We start from the raw sequence: 27,970 nt of genomic DNA, 5'->3' as shown, positions 1-27,970 counted from the left end.
GGATGTTTGTGATGCCCTTAGGTTCGTTAGGTTTAAGTATTTCTAAGTCTAGCGGACTGATGTGACCCATAGTGCTCCCGTAGTTCTTAGAGCCATTTGAACCATTTGAGACACTCACATAACTGGGAACCTATTCCATATGCTTGTACCTTCGTTAACAATCTGCAATGGGGCACAACGTCAAATGCTTAACGGAAATATAGGTATATGGAATCTGCCTCTTGTCCTTCATCCATAGTTCACAGTGTATATCACGTGAGAAAAGGGCAAGCTGAGTTTCGTACGAGCGATTCTTTCTAAAACTGCTGATTCTTGGATGGAAGCATCCATGGCTTTCGTGATGTCAAGTGAGGAAAACGCAAGTAGGGTTTCACATGATTGATGTATTTGGAATCCGTGTTGGTTGGCATGGAGGAGGGCAGAATACGTTCTTTTTTTTTTTTTTTTTGAGTCATCAGTCTTCTGTTGATGCGGCCCGCCATGAATTCCTCTCCTGTGCCAACCTCTTCATCCCAGAGTAGCGCTTGCAACCTACGTCCTCAATTATTTTCTGGATGTATTCCAATCTCTGTCTTCCTCTACAGTTTTTGCCTCCTACAGCTCCCCGTAGTACCATTCCCCGATGTCTCAAAAGATCTCCTATCATCTTGTCCCTTCTCCTTGTTAGTATTTTCCACATATTACTTTCCTCTCCGATTCTGCACAGAACCTCTTCATTCCTCACCTTATCAGTCCACCTAATTTTCAATATTCGTCTGCAGCACTACATCTTCGATTCTCTTCTGTTCCAGTTTTACCACAGTCCATGTTTCAGTACCATAGAATGCTGTCCTCCAAACGTACGTTCTCAGAAATTACTTCCTCAAACTAAGGCTTATGTTTGATACTAGAAGACTTTTCTTAGCCAGGAATGACTTTTTTACCAGTGCTAGCCCGCTTTGCTTCTTGCTCCGTCCATCTTTGGTTATTTTGCTGCCTAGGTATTAGAATTCCTTAACTTCATCTACTTCGTGACCCTCAAATCTGATGTTAAGTTCCTCGTGTTTTCATTTCTGATACTTCTCATTACTTTCTCTTTCTTTAGTTTACCCTCAGTTCATATTCTGCACTCAGTATACTGTTCATTCCATACAGCAGATCATGTAACTCTTCTTCACTTTCACTCAGGATAGCAATGTCGTCAGCGAATCGTATCATTGATATCCTTTCAGCAGGAATTTTATTTAGACACCTTCTTAATCCAAGCACTTAGTTCTTGGTTGTCCACTCTTATTATTCCCTCTTGGCTCTTGTACATATTGTATATTACCCGTCTCTGCCCATAGCGTATCCATATTTTTCTCAGAATTTCGAACATTTTACACCATTTTACATTGTTGAACGCTTTTTGCAGGTTGACAAATGCTATGAACGTGTCTTGATTTTTCTTTTTTCTTGCTTCCATTATCAACCGCAACATCATTAAGGCCTGAAGCGATTTAGGGAAATAACGGAAAATCTAAATCAGGATGGCCGGATGTGAGTTTGAACCGTCGTCTTCCCGAATGCGAGTCCAGTGTGCCAACCACTACGCCACCTCGCTCGGTAGGTTGTTTTGAATTTCATACATGCTGAGTCGGTCCTTCCAACGATCATTTCCTTTTCGATTTCTTCACATTTTACATGGAGTCATTTTGTCTCAGCTTCCCTACGCTTCCTGTTTATTTCATTCCTCAGCGACTAGTATTTCTGCAATCCTGAATTTCCCTGAACATTACTGTACTTCCTTCTTTCATCGACAAACTGAAGTATTTCTTCTGTTAGCCATGGCCTCTTCGCAGTTATCTTCTTTGTAACTATGTTTTTCTTTCCAATTTCTGTCATTTCCTTTTTAGAGATGTCCATTCTTCTTCAACTGTGCTGCCCACTGGTGTTTTCTTTATTGCTGCATCTACAGCCTTAGAGAACTTCAACCGTATCTAGTCATTCCTTAGTACTTCCGTATTCCACTTCTTTGTGGATTGATTCTTTCTGATTATTCTATTAATCTTCAGCCTACTCTTCATCACTACTACACTGTGGTCTGAATCTATATCTGCTCCTGGATACTTCTTACAACCCAGTATCTGTTTTCGGAATCTCCGTCCTTTTCAAGTATACCTCCTCCTATTGTGATTCTTGAACATAGTATTCCCTACTACTTGCTGAAATTTATTACAGAACTCAATTAGTCTTCCTCCTCTCTCCTTCCTTGTCCCAAGCCCATATTGTCCTATAACTTTTTCTTTTACTCCTTCCCCTACAAATGCATTCCAGTCCCCCATGACTATTAGATTTTCTTATCCATTTACGTACTGTATTACCCTTTCAATATCCTCCTGAAGTTTGTCTATCTCTTCATCTTCAGGTTGCGACATCGGCGTGTATACCTGAACTATCAGTATCGGTGTTGGTTTGCTGTCAATTCTGATAAGAACAACTCTATCACTGAACTGTTCACAATAACACACTCTCTAACCTACCTTCCTATTCATACTTTCTATTTCACTTCAGCGACCCCTACTATATCAAAATTAAGCTTTTGCATTTCCCTTTTCAGATTTTATAGTTTCGCTACCACGTTCAAGCTTCTGACATTCCATGCCCCGACTCGTAGAACGTTATTCTGTCGTTAATTATTCAGTCTTTTTCTCATGTTCAGCTCCCCTTTGGCAGTCCCCTCCCGCAGATCCAAATGGGGGACTATTCTGGAATCTTTTGCCAATAGAGAGATCATCGTGACACTTCTTCAATTACAGGCCACATGTCCTGTCGATACACGTTACTTATCTTTAATGCAGTGGTTTCCATTGCCTTCTGCAACCTCATGCCGTTGATAATTGCTGATTCTTCCGCCTTTGGTGGCAGTTTCCCACCCCTAGGACAAGAGAGTGCCCTGAATCTGTGTCCGCTCCTCTGCCCTCTTTGACAAGGCCGTTGGCAGAATGAGGGTGACTTCTTATGCCGGAAGTTCTCGGCCGCCAATGCTGATTATTAATCAAAATTTAAGCAGTGACGGTTTTCGAACCCGGGACCGAGGACGATTTGAATACTAATCAAAGATGCTACCCCTAGACCACGGGTGCAAAACTATATTTAAGGATTGGGTACATGGATGATTTAGCAGGGAGAGGGCTAACGTGAGCGACGTGGCTATTTGCACTTATTAACAGCCAGATTAAACACTAACAAAATGTGGAATATTGATCAAAAACGACTTCTGAGGTCCGTTTAAAAGCTGTTTGGTTTGAACGAGGTAAGCTGCGTGCTTCAATGATCCGAAACATCGGATCTGTACAACTGTACAGCATGGAAGAAGACATGTCTCCGGATGCAAATCCGATCGAAAATGTTTGGTCGTATATGAAGATGAAGCTTAAAGGAAAGCCAGTATATACTTTGAAGCAGTTGTCATATAAAATCGGGACGGTATGGAGATTGTTACCGAGAGAATATGCAGAAAATCTCGTGAAAAGCACGCCAAAAAGGCACCAAGCGATAATCGTTAATGGCGGCGATTGGATTAGCTATTAGGTAATTGTGCAATTAGTTAGACCATGTATTTTCATGTAAACATATATTTATAATAGTGTCTTTTATTTTGTGCAGATAACGGCGTCCACTTTCTTGTGGAACTGACTTTGTGTTGGAGTCTTTGCTTAAGAAGGATCAATACATAGTACATATCTAGTTTAATATCGTCAGCGAATTTGATACCGTCATTTGTTGCATGAATTTTATCAAATCCACCATCGTAAGTGTGAAGTAACTCATGTGTCCTTTACAATCGTGCACTATATATTCAAGTATTCAGCTATTGGTCATTATTGAGAGTGATTATTTTCTGACTGACTATTTGCTAGGGGTTTTATTACATTATGTGGTCTCGGAGGGTAACAGGGGTCGACGGACAGCGGACGAGGGGACACTGACTCAGTGGAATTCGCGGTCGGGACGTGATACTTTGTTAAACTGAACACTGAATATAGGTAGGCGTGAATGGGTAAGACGGCACATGGAAAAGGGGAACACTGCTTACGGCAGATGAAGTGAGATAGTACGTATTCCAGCCATAGAAGATGACTTCTTCTCATCCTGAATTGGCGGACAGATCCTTCTGTCCTGAATACAGCAGACTACGCAGTACTGAAACGCCAACTATGATTTTCGTACACCGTCCGCATAATCAGATGATAACCGCGTAAATATTAATCGGATTTGTGCTGAAGTAGGCCAGAGTGGAGCCTCTGGCACCACGTTCGCCTAATAATACATTTCTTAATGCAGTGGTCGGGCACACTTTTTCATTATCTCTACCGCTTAATAGTGAACAATTATGAAATGAATGGCTATTAGAATAACTGTGACTAGGTCTAGCCACCAGCTTAGCACAAGCATTAGTACTCAGTAGGAGCATCCCATCTAGAAATAAGCCCGATACACTATGAAAACACAGTAATATAAATAAACATTTCATAGACACACCCTTGATTTGTACAACGCCAGTTATAATGCAGTATAGTCGGCCAATGCTGCAGAAGTTACTTCACCTTAAAGAAACAGCCCTGTGCAAAAGAACTGACGAATGATGGAATACATCCACTCTCGCAATCATGTCAGCACAACTGCTCAGCCATCACACTCAAGTCCACAAATAAACCACGAAACGTTTAAACAAAGAAACGCAGCTGCTTTAGTGCAACGATACTTCATTTTGTTGCTCGGTGTGACGTGTGGCCGTGGGAAATGAGCTTTAAATGCGAAAATCATCCCCAAACCGAGGATTGCTCAGAGAGATGTGTTGCGAATTACTAGCAGAGACAGAAAAACAAATTAAACGATTAGAGAAATCATACAGACTCCAGATAACCGCTACTTAACTTTAAATGGCGCCGAAGGTAGTGGTTTCGTACGCAACTTAATAGTACGTTTGCGCACTGATAGTGTGCGAATATAAATGCTATGTACTGGATTGTACCTCAACTTGGAAGTTACAAAGCGATGTGGAAAATTTATTGGTTACATCAGCTAGTTAAAGGATAGTTTAAGTTGAATAAAATTGGAGAAAACATAACGTCATACACAGGAACTTGTGCGCCTTCCATCACTACGTGGCGTGGCTGGCTCGAGTACCGCATAGACCAGAGGGAGACGACGACCACTGGAGACAGGGGATATCGTAGTGGCAATCTTTCGCAAGTTTCGCGAACCGTGCGTTAGATTTCCCGTAATAGAAATACAATTTAGAGGAAATTTAATGGTTGTAAACGAAAAGAAAATATTATAATTGAGCTCTACATGCACAAGAATGAAAGCCAGAAGCAATATAGTCATAGAATTAGGTGACTGTAGCATTGAGCAAGCATGTTACGCAAACACGTCGAAGACTGAGTAAATACTGTTGTGTCTTACGAACGATTAGCAAATACTGCAAAATTGAAGCAATACTATGTGTTTTCTACGCAAATGTCCATAGCCTGTTGCAGTATGTTATGAAGGACTGAAAGTTTGCATAACAGTAATACAAAACTCAAGATCGAGGAGTAAGGATGATAAAAGGAGCTTCCTAATAGGGAGTCATGAATGACCCTTTTTAAATAATTTAAAACTTTTATTCTGATAGGATTATGGCTGGGTGTTACAGGAAATGGTAAGCATTACATTAGACAACGAAGTTCACAGTTACGAAGCTAAAAGTACGAATGATTTTCATAGAGAAATACGTAGGAAGGCCAATATCACAAAGAGTTCTAAATAAACCTAAAGTATTCTTCAGAGCATTGCCTACAGCAAATAAGAATGTAATTTCATCTAGCAAGGAGTTCAACGAGAATCTCGATGCCCTTATATGAAAATTCTTACAAGGCATCCCTGGATAGCCTCTGAAAGTTTGTCGGTGGAGTTGTTGTTCATCCTCTACAAATTACAATATAGAATTTTCACTGTTTTCTACATAATTTACACAAAAATTTATTTACTTGTTAATTACCTACATTCTGTGTAGTACTGTACACCTCCAGATTTGCGCGCTCCATCGTACAAAATGATCAAAGAATGAGTGACTAATAATAATAATAATAATAATAATAATAATATAAATTTAAAATAAATGTTATTGTAAACAACAAGAGAATGGCACAGAACTGTAGCCTATCTGGACGTGTTACTGGAAATACAGTGCCAATGACAATAACGTAATAAGAGTAATCATACCTAAGCAACTGCTGTGCCTGTTCTACACCACTGGCCATTAAAATTGCTGCACCAGGAAGAAATGCAGATGATAAACGGGTATTCATTGGACAACTATATTATACTTGAATTGACATGTGATTACATTTTCACGCAATTTGGTTGCATAGATCCTCAGAAATCAGCACCTAGAACAACCACCTCTGGCCGTAATAACGGCCTTGATATGCCTGGGCATTGAGTCAAATAGAGCTTGGATGACGTGTACAGGTACAGCTGCCCATGCAGCTTCAACACGATACCACAGTTCATCAAGGGTAGTGACTGGCGTATTGTGACGAGCCAGTTGCTCGGCCACCATTGACCAGACGGTTTCAGTTGGTGAGAAATCTGGAGAATGTGCTGGCAGGGGAGCAGTCGAACATTTTGTGTATGCAGAAAGGCCCGTACAAGACCTGCAACATGCGGCCGTGCATTATCCTGCCGAAATGTAGGGTTTCGCAGGGACAGAATGAAGGGTAGAGCCACATCTGAAATGTAACGTCCACTGTTGAAAGTGCCGTCAATGCGAACAAGAGGTGACCGAGACGTGTAACCGATGGCACCCCATACCATCACTCCGGGTGATACGCCAGTATTGCGATGACGAATACACGCTTCCAATGTGCGTTCACCGCGATGTCGCCAAACACAGATGCGACCATCACGATGCTGTAAATAGAACCTGGATTCATCCGAGAAAATGACGTTTTGCCATTCGTGCACCCAGGTTCGTCGTTGAGTACACCATCGCAGGCGCTCCTGTCCGTGATGCAGCGTCATGGGTACCCGCAGCCATGGTCTCCGACCTGATAGTCCATGCTGCTACAAACGTCGTCGAACTGTTCGTGCAGGTGGTTGTTGTCTTGCAAACGTCCCCATATGTTGACTCAGGGATCGAGACGTGACTGCACGATCCGTTACAGCCATGCGTATAAGATGCCTGCCATCTCGACTGCTAGTGATACGAGGCCGTTGGGATCCAGCACGGCGTTCCGTATTACCCTCCTGGACCCACCGATTCCATATTCTGGTAACAGTCATTGGATCTCGACCAAGGCGAGCAGCAATGTCGCGATACGATAAACCGCAATCGCGATAGGTTACAATCCGATCTTTATCAAAGTCGAAAACGTGATGGTACGCATTTCTCCACCTTACTCGAGGCATCACAACAACGTTTCACCAGGCAACGCCCGTCAACTGCTGTTTGTGTATGAGAAATCGGTTGGAAACTTTCCTCGTGTCAGCACGTTTTAGGTGTCGCCATCGGCGCCAACCTTGTGTGAATGCTCTGAAAAGCTAATCATTTGCATATCACAGCATCTTCTCCCTGTCGGTTAAATTTCGCGTCTGTAGCACGTCACCTTCGTGGTGTAGCAGTTTTAATGGCCAGTTGTGTGAATAGAATGGCAGGGCCTGTTGAGAGGCGCTGTGCGCAGATACTGCCCGATTTCGAAACACCTGAGGCGCCTACCTTCGTGGCGCGCGTTGCAAGATACACGGAGCCCGTCAGAGCTACGGCGCCGGATGAGTATTGGCGGTCCATTTCCGGGACAACTTGTCCCTTTATCCTAGGTACTGGGCCGCGGATAATAGGGAAATCCGTCAATAGCGGTAAACGCAGTGGACGGCCTTTATGGGGGGCCGGTGGACTGAGATACGGGTGGCCGTGAAAACGCGTGGGGCGCCCGGCAGCCGTCCCCCGTCCCCCAGGGCTGGGGAGCGCCCAGATGGCGCACAAAGCCTCCAGCTGCACCGGCGACAAAGCCGACACCGGCCGATTGTGCGCCCCGCTGGCGCCTCTCCACAAGTGGATAGCTGCGACCCCGTACACAATACTAATCTCTTTTAGGCCTCTTTCATTGGCATAAAACAAGTTGTTTTCACAACGGTGTGTCCCAATGATTCTCTTCTCGTTTCTTATGCCGTGCGGTCGTCTACGTATACATCTATATTTACAGGGCGTGTAGGACAAGAAAAACTATATACTTTGCTCTTCGCCGATGACCAGTTCCTGATAGCGAGAGTCGAAGAGCCGGCCGGAGTGGCCGTGCGGTTCTGGGCGCTACAGTCTGGAACCGAGCGACCGCTACGGTCGCAGGTTCGAATCCTGCCTCGGGCATGGATGTGTGTGATGTCCTTAGGTTAGTTAGGTTTAATTAGTTCTAAGTTCTAGGCGACTGATGACCTCAGAAGTTAAGTCGCATAGTGTTCAGAGCCATTTGAACCATTTTTGAGACTCGAAGACTCCAGTTACACGTTCAGGAAGCTGCACGAAGAATACTCAACATGGGACCTGAAAATAAATACAAAAAAGGAATACGTGGTAGTGGGTGAAGATCACCGAGAGGATTTGAATTCAGGATTCTGTAAAATTAAAAACGTCAGTACATTTAAATCTTGGGTGTCACTTTGAAACCTTCCCCTCTCCTCTATATCTCTCTTTTGTTACGCAACCTTCCCTTTTACAATAACCTATGAAACCTTCCCTTAGGATTTCTACCTCTTGCTTAATAATAACAAATGAAATCTTCCCTTTTAAATTAATTCTCTTTCTCAATCTTCGCATACACATTTAAATGCTGCTTATTAAAAGTTATTTTCTGATTATTTCGACGAAACATAGAATGTGTCGTCGTCGTGGCCCTCAGTCATTACCTGCAGTAACCCAAAACTGTTCCTTACCTTTTTTACTGTTGCTGGATCGCCATCTGATTGCTACATCGAACTGCGACATGAACATGCTTATTCTGTTTTACTATACTCTATTAGCTGCTGGTGGGCTGTCATAATAAGTGGCTGTATTTATTACCATAGCTGACGTTATTCTTTAATAGCAAAGCTGACGTTATTCTTTAATTAATTTGACTGAAGTTACGTAATTCATACTTAAACTTTTGCTTGAGAACAATAAAATTTTGCAAAGTTTTACGTTGATGGTTTTTGAGATGGATTATAATAATCAGTAATGCAATATTGCTGGCAAAAATTAATTATATTCTAAATGAAATGATTTTACAAACGTTCAAATGGGACTTACTTTTTACAATAATCTTGCAACTAGCATTGCGCAAACATACCTTCACTAGTCTTGAGTTTCTCAAAAAAATAATTCATTGATATTAGTTCCTCTTATGATAATAGTTAGCTGATGTCTCTGGACATCCGTTTATAATCTCTTGTAAATCATAGCTGGTGGTTGGCAGGCACACCGCTCCTCCCATCCTCTCGCTTCAGACCTGCTACCGACTCGCTTCACATCACGCTTACTACTGACTTCTTACGAACGCTAAAGTGTGGTCTCTCCTGCCAACAATGCTTTTTGGTGCAGACAATCCCTGCTACCATTACAAAATGTATCTTTCCCTCTCTTTTCTTAAAATGTATCCATACGCTGTCTCTCCCGCCCTTTTTAAAATTATATCAAAGTGCGGTCTCTCTTGCCAACAATACTTTGGTGCAGACATTCCCTGCTACCACAATTATTTCCAACATGATAAATATTAATTATTCCTACTTAATCCTATTAATAAAATATAAACATCTTTCATAAATTGTGGTTTGACAGTAGGCAATAGAAACATACACGTTGAAAGGTGGCTACACTGAGCCACAGCGCCAGAGATTGCGTCAAAGAGTTTTATTCCGCCGCCTCCACAGGCAGTTCTTGTCGAGAAGTCGTGGTGGAGAGTGCTTATCGAGATGTGGCAGTAGTGAGTCGGTGTTGAGATGTTGTAGTAGGGAGTGCTTATTCCATGTTTTATGCAGTTGTTTGATGGGCTAGACAGCAGATGTTGTTCGAATGGAGATATTGTAATGATCAGAGTGCTTTTCGACAATATACAGGGTGATTCAAAAAGAATACCACAACTTTAGGAATTTAAAACTCTGCAACGACAAAAGGCAGAGCTAAGCACTATCTGTCGGCGAATTAAGGGAGCTATAAAGTTTCATTTAGTTGTACATTTGTTCGCTTGAGGCGCTGTTGACTAGGCGTCAGCGTCAGTTGATGCTAAGATGGCGACCGCTCAACAGAAAGCTTTTAGTTGTTCAGCGTGCATTTCGAACGAAGTATGGTGTTAAACCCCCTGATAGTTGGTGTATTAAACGTTGGTATAAGCAGTTTACAGAGGATGGGTGTTTGTGCAAAGGGAAAAGTTCTGGACGGCCGAGAACGAGTGATGAAAATGTAGCACGCATCCAGCAAGCATTTGTTCGCAGGCCAGGAAAATCGACTCGTAGAAGTAGCAGAGAGCTGCAAATTCCACAATCAACTGTATGGAGAGTCCTACGAAAAAGGTTATGAAACCTTATCGTCTGAAATTGGTTCAAGCACTGTCTGCAGCTGATAAGATTAAAAGAATCGATTTCTGTGATTTTATCCTTGCTCAAATGGAAACAGATGAATCTTTCCAGAATGAGATTTTCACTCTGCAGCGGAGTGTGGAAGTTTCAGATGAATCTTTCGTTTCAAAGATTGTGTTTAGTGATGAAGCAACTTTCCACACTAACGGGAAAGTCAACCGTCACAATGTCTGTATATGGGGCACTGAGAATCCGCGGGAAACAACTCAGTATGAACGTGAGTCGCCTAAGGTGAACGTTTTCTGTGCCATTTCAGCCAATAAAGTTTTTGGTCCCTTTTTCTTCGAAGGTGCTACTGTAACTGGACTACAGTATCTGGAGATGTTAGAGAATTGGCTGTTCCCTCAGCTCGAACAAGAAGCACAACAATTCATATCTCAGCAGGATGGAGCGCCACCACATTGGCACTTATCTGTCCGTAACTACCTGAACGTCAACTACCCGAGGCGATGGATCGGCCGCCAGGCAGCCCGTGACAGAGCACTTCATCACTGGCCTCCAAGAAGCCCTGATCTTACCCCCTGCGATTTTTTCTTATGGGGGTATGTTAAGGATATGGTGTTTCGGCCACCTCTCCCAGCCACCATTGATGATTTGAAACGAGAAATAACAGCAGCTATCCAAACTGTTACGCCTGATATGCTACAGAGAGTGTGGAACGAGTTGGAGTATCGGGTTGATATTGCTCGAGTGTCTGGAGGGGGCCATGCTGAACTTGTTTTTGAGTGAAAAAAAACCTTTTTAAATACTCTTTGTAATGACGTATAACAGAAGGTTATATTATGTTTCTTTCATTAAATACACATTTTTAAAGTTGTGGTATTCTTTTTGAATCACCCTGTATATGAAGGTAAAAAAAATCCTTTTTTTTCATTATTTCAATGTCTTAAATAATGCGTCATTACAGGTTCAGTCAACAAAGCATCTGGCTCGTGTTCTTGTATTAGAGTGTAATTCTGGTTTTCTTGCGCAATTATAGTTATTTCTATTTTTTTTAATTACTTCAGTATAAATGGTATTTAAAATTTCTTGTCTTATTGAAGAAGAACCGTGCCAGATGTGTACGTTGAATCACACTTCCACACATAGAACAGTTACACTTGAACTTTGGTTTCGTACGTTTTATAGTTGCTGGGGACTTAATTAATTAATTGTGTTAACGAAAATTTTCTTTCATTCTTTGTTGTTATTCTATGCAGTCAGATTGCGTACTAAAACTAGTCAGGGCCAACCGTTTACGAGACTTCGTAATCGGACAGACAGCTACTACTAAAAAAATTAAAAGTATTTACATTTCATATTTATATAAATAAGCCCCCATGCACGTGGCGACCGCTGCTTCGGATCGTCCCTTGGAATTCTTCTGATTGTAAATATAGTAGACAGTAGTATTGTTGTAGTTATTTGTAGTTTAGTAATTGTGGTCTATATTGCATGTGTAGATTTGGTAATTGTCATTCTTCTAATGGTTTTTTTTTCGCAGAATTTAATTTTTGTTGTCTTGTCTACGGGTTTGACAATTTAGTGCAATTATTTCAATTGTTCGTTAATCGTGTTTGTCGGGAAGCATTTCGTGTGAATGGTATTGTTGGAGATAAAGTGTCATTGTGTGTAATTTTCTTATAGGGACGAGTTTTGTATGTTTTGTAAATGATTACGCGATCGATGAAACAGGCAAAAATGATGAATAGTCAGAATAACGAAATTGTTGACATGGCGAACTCGCCAACACAGGAGAACAGGATGATGAATAATGAAGTGGAAAACAATTTAATAAGTCGGGAAAATAGTCCGGAAACAGTTCAAAATTTTTCACAATCGAAAAATTTTCAGAATACGTGGTTAACGACAGAAGATATGGAGCAGTTGATGAGTGCAATATTAAATTTGGGATCTGAATTAAGAGCAATGATAAGAGGGTTAGGCTCACAAATAGGAACAAGTACAACCGAGATGGAAACAATGGAAACACAGTTAGGCTCACGAACAGGGACATGTTTCAAAAACATGAAAGATGAATCAAAGAAAGAAATTAGAGAAGAAGTACAACCGATTTTGAAGGCTCACAATAATAGCTTAATTTCAACAGAAATCAGACAAGAGGAACAGGACAGAGAACGGGAAGAAAAAGGTCGCGTGATAGTACAAAATTTTTCAGAGCTAAATTTACAACGTGCACACGATAAGGAAGAAATATTTGAGAGAATCGAGGAATCCGTACCAAATGACAGAATAAATAACCTAACACAACAGTATGAACAGTTAACTACCAAATGTGTCAATACTGAAAACCGAGTCGCGACACTTACGGAAGACGTAAATAAACAGAAAGAACAATTAGGTGACTTATCGGAAAGAGTTGAGGAGATTTCAGATAAATTGACAAGTCTTAGTTTAAATGGGGACAGAGATTCAGATGATACAGCACCATTGCCATTTGCAGAAACCGAAGAGTACCAGAACATAAATAAGCATGTTGAAAATCAGGGAAAATTTAATGAACGCGTCAAAAGGGAATTTGAGGCATTACGAAAGCAAGTCAAACAAATTGAATGCGAAATCGTAGGAAAAGACTGCAGAAGAAATTTAGAATCACAGATAGCAGAGGGGTTTGAAGAAAATAATTTGTTTCATTTACGAGATGCAACAAGAGAGCGCCAGGCGCGCGAACTTGACAATAATCGACATTGGGACTGGGACAGACGCGGTAGGTCTTTGTCGCCACGAGGAGAAAACTTTGACTATAAACACTTCTTAACTGTTCGAAAATTTAAGATCTTTCGCAATTCTAAGAATGACATACATCCATGTTCATGGATAGATCAATTTATGTTCGCACTTCCACGAAACTGGCCACTAAGTCACAAACTGGAAATTATGTGCGGCTATTAATGTCCTCAGGGGATTCACTACACTAAGTGAATATGTGCCGTAGCGTGCATAGGGCCCCGAGCTGTAGTGGTGCTATTTCCCTTTAAGTTTTCTGCACCGCTGCCTACTCTTTTACTATTCTTTGCATCTGTCAAAACAACTCTTCGACTATCAATCTATCTAGAGAGTCGGTAAAGATTAACCGGATATGACGATTTTACCTAAAAGTGATTTCGGAAATTACCATTTGGACTCACAGTACCTTCAGCAGCATTCATTCGTTGTTTAAACGAAATGTTACCTGTTTATCTTCGTGACAATATTACTTCATATGTTGACGACATTCTTATTGCTAAACGTTCTTGGAGTGAGCATAACAAAATTTTGGATTCATTATTACGTATTTTTGCAAGAGTTGGCATTACAGTGAACTTGGAAAAATCTGAATTTGGTCGTTCTCAGGTGAAATTTCTCGGTCACATTATTTCTACAGAAGGTATTCTTCCTGATCCAGAGAAACTAGACGCTATTCGTAATTATGCTGTTCCTACCACAAAACGTGATGTTCGTAGTTTCCTTGGTGTCTGTAATTTTCTTAGACGCTTTGTTAGATTGGACGATTTGGCCACACCTCGTTTATGTGAACTATCTGGAAAGAACTCTAATTGGTGTTGGGATGAGGAAGCTCAGTCAGAATTTGAACAACTTTGTGATGCTTTAGTTGCTGCTCCACTTCTTTCACACCCGGATTTATCTAAAGATTTTTGTTTGGCGACGGACTCATCATACAAAGGCCTAGGTGCATATTTATTTCAAGAGATAGAAGAAGACGGCGTTGTAGTGCAGAAAACTATTGCCGATCTGTTCTTGTCAAATGCAAGTTATGTCAAAAGGCTAAGCCGCCAACTATTTCTCACACAACACCGTTGTTTCCTATCATTCCAGCGAAATTAAAGGAGATGGCTGCAGTCGAATTGTTCGGTCCAGTGGTTCGTTCTACTAATGGTTTTGTGTACATTTTCGTAGCAGTGGAACTGACATCAAAATATGTGTGTCTTACACCTTTACGCAAAGCAACAGCTCGTTCAGTATCTAACGCTTTCATCAAACATTTTCTTAAAGAAGTGGTTCATGTTGATAAGGTTATATCAGATAATGGATCACAGTTTCGCTCTAAAATTTGGCTTCGTACTCTACGGCGTCGTAAGATTAAACCAATTTTCATTTCACTTTTTCACCCTCAGTCTAACGCTTCAGAGAGATGGATGAAGGAAATCAATAAATTGTGTCGACTGTACCTGTATTGTCATCAGAATCACAGAACTTGGGATCAGTATCTTCATATTTTTCAAAACATTCTGAATGAACTCCCTAATGATTCAACTTATTTACCGCCTATACTGATATTAAAAAATAAAGCACCGACAAATCGCATTTCTGAAATCGTTCCTTTTCCGCCTTCACGGAAACTGCGGCATTCTGAAGTTGTCAACCTGGCTCTACAAAATATTGCGTCTGCGGCTGCTAGAAGAGAGAAATCAGCTAAACGTCCTGGTCGTTTAAAAACCTTGTCAGTTGGTCAAAAGGGGTTAATTAAGCCTCACCGTTTGTCTCACAAAGGAAAAGGCTTGTGTCGCAAATTTTTTCTGCTTTATAACGGTCCATATAGGGTTCGCAAAATTATTCATGATAACACTGTCGAAGTTGTTGTTGTGGTCTTCAGTCCTGAGACTGGTTTGATGCAGCTCTCCATGCTACTCTATCCTGTGCAAGCTTCTTCATCTCCCAGTACCTACTGCAACCTAAATCCTTCTGAATCTGCTTAGTGTATTGATCTCTTGGTCTCCCTCTACGATTTTTACCCTCCACGCTGCCCTCCAATGCTAAATTTGTGATCCCTTGATGCCTCAAAACATGTCCTACCAACCGATCCCTTCTTCCAGTCAAGTTGTGCCACAAACTTCTCTTCTCCCCAATCCTATTCAATACCTCCTCATTAGTTACGTGATCTACCCACCTTATCTTCAGCATTCTTCTGTAGCACTACATTTCAAAAGCTTCTATTCTCTTCTTGTCCAAACTGGTTATTGTCCATTGTCGAAGTAGAAACTCTTAAATCTCGGCGCTCTAAGGGAATACATCATATATCTAACGTTAAAATTTTTGTGGAATGACATACTTTTGAGAGACTAACAGTTACATGTAAACATGCAGAGAATGCACATGCTCAACAAGTCTGCGCGCCGCACAAGGCAGTCGTTGATCGCAAACAATTACTTCCTACGTCACGCGCCTACAGCTGATCGAGCGCTCAGTGCGAATGCACTGACAGCCGTAAACAAATACACAGTCTTAATTTCTCCGAATAAATTCAGTATAAGCTATAGTGACTTTAAAAATTATGTTATTAAAGTTCAGTATTTTTCAGAATACGGTTGTAGAAAATATTTAAGAACTTCAGGTAAATTCTGTGTGTGTCCGACGTTAAGAGGACTTGCTATCGAGAAAATTTCAGGAAGAATGTAATTTCGAAGAAAAAAGTAATAAACTAAAAAGGGTAACTATTAATTGAGTTTATTTTTCAGGTAACATAATTCCACTTAGGTACGTACTTTAGACGTAATTTGCTGCTCGCGATTACGTGATTCATACTTTGTGCTAATTTCATGTTCTATGAATTTACTTGTGAAGCGATGTGCTTGCGTACGTTAACTGATTTTGACAATGATTGATTAATGAACAGGGTTGTTATTTGTGTATATTATGCATTGCTTGGCTGCTATGCTTTTTCACTGATGTCATATTTTTTAATTATGTGCCTGCTGTGCTTATTTATTTAAATTATAATTGTCACCTGATTAGTTGTGCTGATATGGTTATGTATGTAGGTTATACTTTGTGATTTATCTGCTTGCGCCTTCATGTTTACTTATTAAGATTACATAGGAACATTTATTTGCTTATGCTGATATGATGCTAATGACCTGTTTATTACGTGAGATATATATTTGCTGCTTTGCGTATGGATTACATATTTACACATTTCTGTTTTGTTGTCATAACTACTCTTCAATTTAGAATATAGCAATGCTGATGTACAGTGTACGAACATAGAGTTTAGGTCACACTATGGTATTAATTATAGATTGTTTGCTTGGCAGAGCCTCGTTGTAGGGATTGTGCTGCATCCACTTGTTGACATTCTGTTCTCTACTGGTATATTTACTCGCTGTTGCATGTTTTGCTTACGCTCAGTGCCTTATATTTTTAAGATAAGAAAATGAACTGCTATAATTCGACGAACGACATTGGTACAAGAAACTTCATAGAAGTCACATGAGCTGGAGGTTTTATGAAAGCTGTATAAATTTATGCTAATAGGAAGGAAGCTAACGACATGACATACCAATACTAGGTTTAGACCATTAACAATTATTAGACTGCATTCTTCGTGAGCAATTGAAATAGCAAGTGACACTTGACACAAAAAATACTCCACATGTTTGCTTCTGCCATGATTCTTGAAGTGGTGTACACACTGTGAAATATTATGATCATTCACACTCCGTAATCGTACTTAATTACTGAGAGTTATTCGAACTAAAGGCTGTTAGAGGTCATGTATGCATTTCTTTTATTTAATGATGGACAAGGTAACCAAAATGTATTTTATAATTCATAATGAGTAGAAGATTTGGGTCAGATGGATTACACAGAGGTTGTGTGTGGACACTGTGTCTTCGGATTGCATGGGATGATGAAGTTTGCACTAGGATTTTATCAAAAAATGGCTCTGAGCACTATGGGACTCAACATCTTAGGTCATAAGTCCCCTAGAACTTAGAACTACTTAAACCTAACTAACCTAAGGACATCACACACACCCATGCCCAAGGCAGGATTCGAACCTGCGACCGTAGCAGTCCCTCGGTTCCGGACTGCAGCGCCAGAACCGCTAGACCACCGCGGCCGGCAGGATTTTATCTGTACTTGTTCGAGGAGACTGACTAGAGGAAAGAGTTGTTATGGAAGTGAAATGATATTGGTAATAAGATTTATATGTATCGACGTAAGAGGTATTATTGAAGTATTGAGATTATCTGATGCTGATGATTATTGGAGTTTTGGTGGACAAGAGGTAAGGTAAATGATATTGATGATAAGATTTATATGTATCGACGTAAGAGGTATTATTGAAGTATTGAGATCATCTGATGCTGATGATTATTGGAGTTTTGGTGGACAAGAGGTAAGGTAAATGATATTGATGATAAGATTTATATGTATCGACGTAAGAGGTATTATTGAAGTATTGAGATTATGTGATGCTGATGATTATTGGAGTTTTGGTGGATAAGAGGTAAAGTAAGTGAGGAGCATATATTTTTTTTTTTTTTGTTGGTTTATATGGAACAAGGAGGATGAAGATGGCAGACTAGAACACTCAAGTAGAAGGAAGATCGTCTACACACACACTTTGTTAAATCACTAAGCAGTATATACTTTTTTTTTTGGAGAGAGGAAGTAATTGCATATCTTGACACACTGACAGTTGTTCAGCAACCGTACATTTTGATTTGGCTTGGCAAACATTGGTCTTGACATGATGACTATGACGTTGACTAACTATTATTGACTGTTATACATTGCTGCCACTACTACTTGATACACATGATGAACATCAAATTTTGACAGAATTGCATTTACACAGTTAACACTATTCAATTACACAGTAGCACTAATGTGGACGAAAGATGAGTGAGTGTGTTTTGTGTGTTTTCCCTTCCTAATCCCAGATAATTGGTACCGACCTATCTCCTAAATATTATTTTACTTGTTTGTTGTGGCTTGCACTGACACCCATAAATATTATAGGTTTACTGATATTTGTGTATTTGTAATATTTAATACGACAATTATCTGATATCATTTGTGTGTTTATTATAATTTGTATGTTTAGTGTAAGAGCATTGAGAATAATTTTGTAAAAGCAATTGTGTGGGCATTCAAACTGTTGTTCATACCTGCACCTGTTCAACATTGATGTGTGACACTTAGAAATGTTTAATTTCTGCTGATGAACAGTGTGATTAGTGATAGTGAATATTATGGACTGCTGTCTGCACCTGTCAACATTACTGGGTGCCACTGATGGACTGCTTTTACTGAAATGATGTCACTTGTTGGTGTCTGAACCTGCTCAACATTACTGGGTGCCACTGATGGAACTGTTTCTACTGACATAATGTCACTTGTTGCTGTCTGCACCTGTTCAACATTGCTGGGTGCCACTAATGAACTGCTTCTACTGAGATAATGTCACTTGTTGGTGTATGCATCTGTTCAACATTACTGGGTGCTACTGATGAACTGCTTCTACTGAAATAATGTCACTTGTTGGTGTCTGCACCTGCTCAATATTACTGGGTGCCACTGATGGACTGATTCTACTGAAATAATGTCACTTGTTGCTGTCTGCACCTGTCAACATTACTGGGTGCCACTGATGGACTGCTTCTACTGAGATAATGTCACTTGTTGGTGTCTGCACCTGTTCAACATTACTGGGTGCCACTGATGGACTGCATCTATTGAAATGATGTCACTTGTTGCTGTCTGCACCTGCTCAACATTGATGGGTGCCACTGATGGAACTGCTTCTACTGACATAATGTCACTTGTTGCTTTCTGCACCTGTTCAACATTGCTGGGTGCTACTAATGGACTGCTTCTACTGACATAATGTCACTTGTTGGTGTCTGCACCTGTTCAACATTGCTGGGTGCCACTAATGGACTGCTTCTACTGACATAATGTCACTTGTTGGTGTCTGCACCTGTTCAACATTGCTGGGTGCCACTGATGGACTGCTTCTATTGAATAATGTCACTTGTTGCTGTCTGCACCTGCTCAACATTGCTGGGTGCAATTGATGGAACTGCTTCTATTGAAATGATGTCACTTGTGGTGTCTGCACCTACTCAACATTGCTGGGTGCCACTGTTGGAACTGTTTCTACTGAAATGATGTTACTTCTTGGTATTTGCACCTGTTGACCATTGCTGTGTGCCACTGCTGGAACTATCAACTACTTGTTTTTTTTAATCATTCAAAGCATCTTATGTGAACATTTGTATAAACTGATTTTTTGTGTATTGTGTAAACTATTATGTAAAGTCACATGTATGAAAGAATTTGTATTGCTTACTGTATTTCATATATTAGGTTATTGCAAGGTCAGTGCAAAACCAAAATTTTATCTAGTTATGTGATATTTACGTATTAATATTATCTTTTTCTTTTGTCTGTATTTTTGTGGACGAATTTGGTGGTATTTTCACCACCAATGCTGGCAAAAATACCATCAAATTCTGGCCCGAGGAGGAAGGGCATATGAAAGGTGGCTACACTGAGCCACAGCGCCAGAGATTGCGCCAAAGAGTTTTATTCCGCCGCCTCCACAGGCAGTTCTTGTCGAGAAGTCGTGGTGGAGAGTGCTTATCGAGATGTGGCAGTAGTGAGTCGGTGTTGAGATGTTGTAGTAGGGAGTGCTTATTCCATGTTTTATGCAGTTGTTTGATGGGCTAGACAGCAGATGTTGTTCGAATGGAGATATTGTAATGATCAGAGTGCTTTTCGACAATATATATGAAGGTAAAAAAAATTCCTTTTTTTTCATTATTTCAATGTCTTAAATAATGCGTCATTACAGGTTCAGTCAACAAAGCATCTGGCTCGTGTTCTTGTATTAGAGTGTAATTCTGGTTTTCTTGCGCAATTATAGTATTTCTATTTTTTTTAATTACTTCAGTGTAAATGGTATTTAAAATTTCTTGTCTTATTGAAGAAGAACCGAGCCAGATGTGTACGTTGAATCACACTTCCACACATAGAACAATTACACTTGAACTTTGGTTTCGTACGTTTTATAGTTGCTGGGGACTTAATTAATTAATTGTGTTGACGAAAATTTTCTTTCATTCTTTGTTGTTATTCTATGCAGTCAGATTGCGTACTAAAACTAGTCAGGGCCAACCGTTTACGAGACTGCGTAACCGTACAGTCAGCTACGAAAATTAAAATTATTTGCATTAATTATATAATTAAGCCCCCATGCAACGTCTTACAACTTTTACAACAAATGGGAGAAGCACACAAGACAACACTAATAAAACTTGGCAAGAATGAAGAGCAATCGGCCAAATTAGCCCATTGCTGTAGAGTGACAAAATTACAGAGAACAAAGGTCACTCGTAGAGAGTATCATTACATAAGGCGCTGAAATGTGGCAGCTAACTAAAAAAGAGGAAAAGATATTCATGCGTCTTGAGATGGATTTTTGACAAAGAAGTTGTCGCATCTCCAGACTAGAAAACATCAGAAATGACAGAATGCAGGAAACTGTTGGGAGAAAGATACTATTCTCGATGCCATAGATAGCAAAATACTAACTCGTTATGGTCTCCCGCAAGGATTGGATGATAACGCATGGCCAAAAAGAATTTATGAATGAGCACCACCTGGGCGAAGAAAATGCCGAAGACAGCCCGGAAGATGAATGGACGATGTTAAAGATGCGATGAATTCAAGAAGCCTCCAGGAAGAAGATTGGACAGATTCAAAAATTATGGAAGTTGACAAGCAGAAGATGATTACTGTAATAAAAAACAGCCAGTTACGATCCGCCACTGACTTCTGTACGAAATATTGTACTAACACTAATGTGTTTGAAATGTAAGCTTCCCCATTAAGTCTCCACCTGATTGGGCACAAATTCCACCCATGTCCATGTACTGTAATCCCTTGTTTTGTACTCGGATTTTAATTTTGTCTACTGTGGCTTGCTTGATCTTTGGTGCAGATCAGGATACAGAATTTAGAAAGCTTAAACGAAATATGAAGTCTGGATGTCGACTGTTTGAAGTATAGCTCAGACCCCCCACATGCCAATGTACGAAATAATATTGCAAAAGAACAGTCACTACAGAAATACAGAACCATGGGCCACACTAGTGTGTGGTTAGGCTTAGATATCGTGGCTACTTAACGTCTCAGGGGGCCAACACACACCTGTCACGTATTGCCAATGCTTTAATTTAACTGTAGTCCAAACAAATGCAGAAAGAAATTGCTAGTCTGAAATAAGATACCCACTCACATTTGTTTAGATTTTACAGAAAACTTGGTTTATTAAATTCTCGACACCACAAAAGAAATTCAACTTCACCATTCACAAATTAAATCAATGTTCTACTGAGGGTTTATATGCAATGGAGGCTATCATCAAATCGCGACAAATTCCGAAAAACTTTCCCCAGAAATGTTAAATTCAACCAGCTTCACTTCAGAATACAAATCCCACAATGTCTAATCGCGAAAACTATACTAAGTTCAAATTAGTAACTGGGTACAACTGCATAAGAAAATTAAAGTCCGCATGAGTTTGTCCCACGCAAAAATTATTGTAAGTTTGCTTGCGCACAAAAATATTTTACGTGCAATGCAAAAGCTGAATGTAACTGCAATGGGGGTCTACAGTCGCACGAAGTGTTGGACTCGAAAATTTCCAGGTTCCATCATGCAGAAAACTATTAGTTCTCACGTGCATAAATTATTCTATGTCCAACTCACAAACTGAATGCAACCTCAGCAGTGTCTACGTTCACAGGAGTTGGTGGACGCGAAAATTTCCAAGTTCACTCCTGTAGAAAAATATTCTAAGCTCTCGCCAACGACATTCCACAAATATTTTACAAGTTCGAAGTGAAAAACTTGGGAATGTTCCTTCACCCACGAAATACGACTGTCTCACCAATCATGTGGATCAAACCACCACAGATCTTCCCTCACCTAGGTCCTAATCACGTCTGTCTCTTTCAAAATGGCCGAGTACTTATAAATCCTCATATTGACGGGAGTCAAAAGAAATATTAGTATTACGTCAAAATACTAAAAACCGTAATTTTGACATTTTATGTACATATTATACATCAAATAACAAGTATATTTCGTTAGCTCTTTGCAAAATATATATTTCATTTTTTATGTCTGCAAGAGCTTACTTACAATTAATGATTTTGTGCTGTCTATTCCCAGGATTTACAGGGTAAATGCCGGCCGTTGTGACCGAGCGGTTATAGACGCTTCACTCTGGAACCGCGCGATCGCTTCGGTCGCAGGTTCGAATTCTGCCTTGAGCATGGATGTGTGTGATGTCCTTAGGTTAGTTAGGTTTAAGTAGTTCTAAGTTCTAGGGGACTGATGACCTCATATGTTAAGTCCCATAGTGCTCATAGCCATTTGAACCATTTTTTACAGAGTAAATAAATATAAACAATTACAATTCACAATGTTGATATTCTCCACTTACAGCTAGTCTTGGATACTACCGCTACGCTTACGATTTTAATTATTATTTAGTTAAAAGAACATTTTGTGGCGCAAAGGCACTTTCCGTCTTTAATTCAAACCTGTGTATTGTTTTAAAAAGTCTGTGATGACTGCATGATAGAGCCCAATAAGATCTATCCATTGACACCGCATCTGTTATAAACGCATAATGCTTTGCTGAAATATAAATTTTTATAGGTAGAACAATACACCAAATATTCAATTTGCAGTACCTTGGAAAATATTTCAGATATCGGTGGCGCGTCTTCACTGGCACAGTCGTCTCACTTTTCCCGATGAAATGAACCTAGTGGCTCCTCAGTACCCCAAGTGGTTTAATATTTACTAATTTGAGTCTTATTTTTGCACATCGTAATGGCAGCACGGAGCGGGTATTAGTGCCCTCTCCTCTGTCCTGTCCAATGTCTGGGTTTTCCTGCGTCGGGAAACGGCCCAGATGCGGCTGTCCGCCTCCCCACCAGGATTCTATTGCCTGATATTTTGTCAGTCACACGTCAAAGCCGCTGCCATCTGTGTGCAGAAGTGTGAACTCGTCCCTTTACCTGTCTCTCAAACTGCCCCACCGGACACACCCTCTTGCGTGAGTGTCGACACACCCGCGCTGACCGATCGTGACCGCGCATTCGCGCCTGAATTCAGTTTCGTCCGCCACTCCAATAGAGCTGTTCGCGAGCAGGGTTACGTGGCAGACTCACAATAGGGCACCAGCACATAATGCTGCTGATGTAATCCGACACGTGTTTACATTGCAAAGCGAGATGACAGAGTCCACGAAAACGATCAGGATGAGCGCGGAGTACGTACAACGACACGTGGGATTCGTGGTAAATACCGAGTGTCAACCTAAACGGCTCTCAGTCACAAAAAGAGCGCGATAGCGCGAAGAATTCAGAAAACGAGTGCAGGTGAGTGTAAGCCGAGAGTAAACTAACGCTAGCGTGCAACTGACTTCGGAGTTGCGACATCGCACCAGGAAAGCAACAATTCCGTAGGCACTGTTCAATGTGTGCTACACTCTTGCCACTTACGGTGGAGTCACGAATCGTTCTGACTCCGATTTTGGACCGTGGACGATTCCTTGTCCGACACCGCAGTCTGGCGGGGATACCAAAACATCTAACGCCAATACAGATTAGGTCCAGTATGGCTTCTGCGTTGGCCTCCAAAATCACCTGATATGAGACGTTTAGATTTTTTCTGTCTGGAATCCACGCCCGGGTTCCCGGGTTCGATTCCCGGCGGGGTCAGGGATTTTCTCTGCCTCGTGATGGCTGGGTGTTGTGTGATGTCCTTAGGTTAGTTAGGTTTAAGTAGTTCTAAGTTCTAGGGGACTGATGACCATAGATGTTGTCCCATAGTGCTCAGAGCCATTTGAACCATTTTGTCTGGAATCACTTTAAAAATGAAGTTTACAGCAATCTCTTCGACATACTGACGAAATGGAATGGCGAATTGTACAGTCTTGTGAAGGTTTACGACGTCATCCGCAGGTGTTTGACGGAATCGGCAACGTACTTCGCCGCGCGGAATTAGCCGAGCGGTCTCGGGCGCTGCAGTCATGAACTGTGCGGCTGGTCCCGGCGGAGGTTCGAGTCCTCCTTCGGGCATGGGTATGTGTGTTTGTCCTTAGGATAATGTAGGTTAAGTAGTGTGTAAGCTTAGGGACTGATGACCTTAGCCGTTAAGTCCCATAAGATTTCACACACATTCAGAAATGAGTATTATTGAATCCAAATGTGGTGACAACACGTGGAACATAACATTTAACAGCTACTATTCTGTAGTAAATTGTAACATGTGACATGCTGAAGCAATATCCGTATTTCTTGTTAAGTGAGGTCACAGGGGAAATTTGAGCACAAGCAGATGTGAGCTTGAAACAGATCTGTAGTAACAAGGAGAATATTTGATATTGAGATCAGACTAGCTTGCGACCGATCGCTACTGGGGCGATTTAGCTTCGGTTATTGAATATTTTGGCCCAGGTACGTGTTCGTCACTAATTGTTATACATTTTGTATTCCCGGCAAAGAACTTTACTGTGCGTGCAGAGGATGTTTCATTCCAATCTCAACGAATTTCACTCCTTTTTCATCACAGTATCCATCGAGAGAAGAAACGACTGGCTGCATTCCCCTCACCTTTCTGCTCTTTTCCTCATAATCCTTATGAGATATCTAAAGTGTTGGCAACGAAATGGTCGTACTTCCTTACTCCACTAGCAATCCCCGAAATTCAGCCAACAGATTTTCGTGGAAACGATTCTGCATTTCATCCAAGTATTCCATTTAAGGTCCTGAGTATCTGTATCACTCTTTGGCATGGGCTACACCGACCTGCTGCATTCAATCGATGTCTGCCGGCATGGACTCCAAAATATGGAGTAGTACTCTACAGTTGCTCCCAGTGCTCATGTTAACAGTCAACTGACCGAGGGAGGTGGCGCAGTCGTTAGCACAGTGGACAAGCATTCTGGAGGACGGCGGTTCAAACCCGCTTTCGGCTATACTGATGGTGTGCGAACATTTGCCACGGCGGACATTTGCCACGATTTTGCCTGCTCTAAAGGGTTGGGTCCCTTGTCTTCCCCTCCCCCTTCTCCTCTTCCTCCTCCGCCTCCTCCTCCTCACTCGCCGCTCGACCCGCAGTAAAGGTACTTACTGAGACTTTCCGCTGGTTTTCTTAACATAGGACCAGAATCTCTATGGATTTTTCGCCACATTTCTAGAGAGAGTTTCGTTGAGGAAACTACACTCCTGGAAATGGAAAAAAGAACACATTGACACCGGTGTGTCAGACCCACCATACTTGCTCCAGACACTGCGAGAGGGCTGTACAAGCAATGATCACACGCACGGCACAGCGGACACACCAAGAACCGCGGTGTTGGCCGTCGAATGGCGCTACCTGCGCAGCATTTGTGCACCGCCGCCGTCAGTGTCAGCCAGTTTGCCGTGGCATACGGAGCTCCATCGCAGTCTTTAACACTGGTAGTATGCCGCGACAGCGTGGACGTGAACCGTATGTGCAGTTGACGGACTTTGAGCGAGGGCGTATAGTGGGCATGCGGGAGGCCGGGTGGACGTACCGCCGAATTGCTCAACACGTGGGGCGTGAGGTCTCCACAGTACATCGATGTTGTCGCCAGTGGTCGGCGGAAGGTGCACGTGCCCGTCGACCTGGGACCGGACCGCAGCGACGCACGGATGCACGCCAAGACCGTAGGATCCTACGCAGTGCCGTAGGGGACCGCACCGCCACTTCCCAGCAAATTAGGGACACTGTTGCTCCTGGGGTATCGGCGAGGACCATTCGCAACCGTCTCCGTGAAGCTGGGCTACGGTCCCGCACACCGTTAGGCCGTCTTCCGCTCACGCCCCAACATCGTGCAGCCCGCCTCCAGTGGTGTCGCGACAGGCGTGAATGGAGGGACGAATGGAGACGTGTCGTCTTCAGCGATGAGAGTCGCTTCTGCCTTGGTGCCAATGATGGTCGTATGCGTGTTTGGCGCCGTGCAGGTGAGCGCCACAATCAGGACTGCATGACCGAGGCACACAGGGCCAACACCCGGCATCATGGTGTGGGGAGCGATCTCCTACACTGGCCGTACACCACTGGTGATCGTCGAGGGGACACTGAATAGTGCACGGTACATCCAAACCGTCATCGAACCCATCGTTCTACCATTCCTAGACCGGCAAGGGAACTTGCTGTTCCAACAGGACAATGCACGTCCGCATGTATCCCGTGCCACCCAACGTGCTCTAGAAGGTGTAAGTTAACTACCCTGGCCAGCAAGATCTCCGGATCTGTCCCCCATTGAGCATGTTTGGGACTGGATGAAGCGTCGTCTCACGCGGTCTGCACGTCCAGCACGAACGCTGGTCCAACTGAGGCGCCAGGTGCAAATGGCATGGCAAGCCGTTCCACAGGACTACATCCAGCATCTCTACGATCGTCTCCATGGGAGAATAGCAGCCTGCATTGCTGCGAAAGGTGGATATACACTGTACTAGTGCCGACATTGTGCATGCTCTGTTGCCTGTGTCTATGTGCCTGTGGTTCTGTCAGTGTGATCATGTGATGTATCTGACCCCAGGAATGTGTCAATAAAGTTTCCCCTTCCTGGGACAATGAATTCACGGTGTTCTTATTTCAATTTCCAGGAGTGTATTAAATGCATCTCGCATGGAAACCCGCACCAAATTTCGAGCCACAGTAAAACTTCGCCAATCTTGGAGATTTTGTGCTCGTCTAAATTATACGTGCCTTTTTCGGTGCTCCTGCAGCAGCTTTCTGTCGTGTTTTGTGTACCATGGGGGATCAGTTCCGTCTGATATTAATTTATTTTGTATGAATTTCTCGATTGCTGTTGATACTATTTCTTTGAACTTAAGCCACATATGGTTTTCACTTACATAGTTTGGAAGGACTGGAGACTGTCTCTTAGAAAGCCGTCATCCGAATTTTTAGTTGCTTTTAGTTTTGGTGAATTTCTTTGTTACGGAATTGAGCCTCGCTACGACTGTGTGTTCACTAATCCCTGTACCCGTCGTGATGCTCAGGATTATTTGTGGCTAAGAGGTCAAGTGTGTTTTACAATTTGAATGGCCTCGTGAACTAATTGTTCAAAATAATTTTATAAAAAGCATTTAGAACAATTATGGAAGTTGTTTTCTATCTACAGTAGGGTCTGAAAATGTATTTTTGTCAACATACGGTAGGTAGATTGAAGTCACTGCCAACTATAATTGTATGAGTAGGGTACCTATTTGCGATGCGACTCGAGTTTTCTTTGAAATGTTCAGCAACTGTTTCATCTGAGACCGGGGGTCGGTAAAAGGAGCCAGTTATTAATTTATTCCGGTTGTCGAATATAACCTCTGTCCATACTAAGTCACAGGAACTACCTGCTTCAATGTCGCTTGTGAGCTGGACCACACATTACATTATTTTTCCTCAAGTTGTGCTTCTTGTTTCTGTTGTAGTGGAGATCATTACAATTACGGCTTTTCCCTTCAAACCCTAGGATGCTTTCTCTGTGGCCCTGTAAATACCAGAGCTAAACAAT

Source organism: Schistocerca nitens, chromosome 4, assembly GCF_023898315.1.
Source record: "Schistocerca nitens isolate TAMUIC-IGC-003100 chromosome 4, iqSchNite1.1, whole genome shotgun sequence".
NCBI classification, from domain to species: Eukaryota; Metazoa; Arthropoda; class Insecta; order Orthoptera; family Acrididae; genus Schistocerca; species Schistocerca nitens.
Note: the sequence above shows the minus strand (reverse complement) of the source record.